This window comes from Prionailurus viverrinus, chromosome B2 (assembly GCF_022837055.1).
Source record: "Prionailurus viverrinus isolate Anna chromosome B2, UM_Priviv_1.0, whole genome shotgun sequence".
NCBI classification, from domain to species: Eukaryota; Metazoa; Chordata; class Mammalia; order Carnivora; family Felidae; genus Prionailurus; species Prionailurus viverrinus.
Genome location: NC_062565.1, coordinates 52,562,115 through 52,564,838, shown reverse-complemented (window position 1 = coordinate 52,564,838; position 2,724 = coordinate 52,562,115). Strand labels below are relative to the sequence as shown.

Here is a 2,724-nt window from a genome sequence, read left to right as displayed (position 1 = left end):
TAAGTGGATTAAGTCTCATTATACTGATCATATGCAATATGTTAACTGGAAAATGTTTTAGGAAAAAAATTCATCTTTTCAGCATGCTTGAAAATTTAAGGCTTGTTTTTTTTCTACACGCATGCTTTTCTACTGATCATGTAAAATGGATTTAGAAAAAAAAAAGGCTTTAAAAATGATGACTGTTTCTAACAATAAAAAGAGCTCTAAGTTTCTTGTACCTTCATGGAGGAAGAAAGAACAGAGTATACCATGCTTAGATCATCAGCAGTAAGAGTTAGCAAAGGAAGAAAGTTGAGAGCAGAAAGTTCCTCTGGCTACATTTTCAATGGCCCAGCCCTGGTTCTTAGGTGCCACAGAATTTGGTCTTTCATTTCCTCTGTATCAACCCAACAAATTTTCAGTAACAACTAAGTTTGATTTCAGTGCTTTACAGTCTAGAGACTGCTGTTATAAAAGACTGTCCCATTGGTTCCTCACAATTACCCAGTAAGGCAGGTGTTAATATTTGTATCATTTTTGCAGTCAACAAGCTTGAGTCTCAATGAATGGTATGATCAAAAACCAAAGCAAGGACATTTGACTCAGCAGCTCACTCTCTTTTCCATTAAATCATGCTGTTTCTTTTATTTCTAAGATATAAAATTGCTCTGGTCATTTACCTCGCTATTCTCTCAGGCTTCCTGAGTTCAGAGCAATATTGAATGATTATGCTTCCCTATAATTGTCAGAGACCTCTAGCTATAAAAAACATATCACAACTCTACCTCTGTGAAGTAATATAGCGTATCTTGGGAGTTTTTCATACATTGCTATGAAGAAAAAAAAATAATTAATAAGCAAATCTGCTGCTTTATTTATTTCTTCTCTCATTTTTACATTAGGTTGTATCCCCCTAAGATTTAAGTTCCTAAACAAGACTTGACAGTAATCAGGACAATACAGGCTGCTTTTTTCACAGAGTGTAAGGAATGTTGTAGCTGGCTGCCTCTCAGACTGTTGGCACTTTAAAATGCGGCTAGCATACATGATGTGTTTTGGATTTAATTTAAAGGGATATTATTTTTTCATTCTGTCATTTATAGAAATAGAAATTGCAGAAACCCCTGGTATGGGAAATTGTTTCATTATTGTTTTTAAAGCTCATTTTCCTACCTGTGAATATTAGTTATCCAAGGTCACCATATCACAAGACTTCCAGTGCTGAGTCACATCTAATTCTTTTCCCCTTCTGGGTTCACACAAGGCTGAGACTTCCTACCATGTGACTATGTTTGGATAATGGTCTGCGAGAAGAAATGATGAAGCATTTAATTGTTGATGTGAGACCCTTCTGTACTCTTTCCTATGACTCAGCAACTCAGGAGACATCAAGTTCCAGATGGTGTAGCTGCAAGATACAGAAGCTTTATAGCCAGGGTCCCCATGTAGACGACACCCTGCGAAACTATGTGGGCCATGTAAGCAAGAATGAAAAACTTTTGGGGGTAAGCTGAGATTTGGGGGTGTTTTGTTGCTGCCTATCTTAATTAAAAACGCTAAGAATCAAAAGAACATAGGAATTGGATTCAGACGATTTGGTTGACATCCAACTTAATAGCTCTGTCAACCTGGATAAGTCCCTTAAATTTGTTGAGTTTCTTACGCTTCCTTTCTAAAATAGAGATGATAAAAAATATTCTGTATCTACTTGAAAGAGTGACTACGAAGATCAAATTGCATAGTGTACGTTGAGTCACTCTACAATATATATTCATAAATGTGGTGACACAATTTTGATTTCTTTGATATTGTGATTTTCTGATTAAGGGACTTTCTTTTCCTAATCACCTACATTCCATATCCATAGAAAAAGTAGATAAGAAGACCAAAGTTAGAGTATAGGAGTGAACAAGATGCCATTCTTTATTTGTTTTAATCTATTACAGGCATACTGTGGCTCTGATAATTAAATTCAAGATTTCTTAGAGTTAAGTATTCCAGATTCAAGTTCATGACATCCAGCTGTTTCAAATTTGTCTATATGCTTTCCTCTTTACTTTTGAGCATCAGAAAACCAAGACCCTGTCTTCGATTTCTTTTAGCACAAGTTGGAGTACGAAGTAAACTATGTGTTCAAAGAGCATCAAACCAGTTTCTCTTATTTCTTACATTCTTTTTTTATGCTTTAAATTATTTATTGAGCACAAAAAATATGGAACGCTTCACGAATCTGAGTGTCATCTTGGCTCAGGGGCTGTGCTAATCTTCTCTGTGTTGCCCCAGTTTTGGTATATGTGCTGCCAAAGTGAGCACTAGTTCTTGAATTCCTAAATCAGATTGCCCAGTCCAACAAAACAAAGAGACCAAGAAAACTAGTAGGCATTGACTGGACATCTCCTTTACTCACTGAATGGGCAAAACTAAGAAGAGAAACCAACATACAATTAGCTTTCTACATTTTGCACTATGAAATCTGACCACGCTTTGTGTTCTGCCCACATAAAAGATGATGGGAATATGGTGTGACGTGACGTTATCACCTAATCTCTCCATTGAATAAGCAAAGACAGTGCAATCATTAGATGTTCTAGGTAACGGCTAAAAGTAGGCTCTCTGAAGCTGGCTCCACTGATTACTGAATTACCTTGAGCATGCAACTTGTTTATACCTGTTTTTCATCTATAAACGTGATATAAAAATAGCACATAACTCACACAGTAGGTTTAAGAGTTAATGGGTCCA

General features: G+C 36.2%; 1 non-coding gene across 1 annotated transcript; it reads right to left on the bottom strand.

Annotated features, from left to right (window-relative positions):
- Positions 1 to 2,188: 2,188 nt before the first annotated feature.
- On the bottom strand, positions 2,189 to 2,295 carry LOC125166868 (U6 spliceosomal RNA). Its single transcript, XR_007152577.1, has one exon. It is a non-coding gene; the product is annotated as a U6 spliceosomal RNA (small nuclear RNA).
- Positions 2,296 to 2,724: the final 429 nt, after the last annotated feature.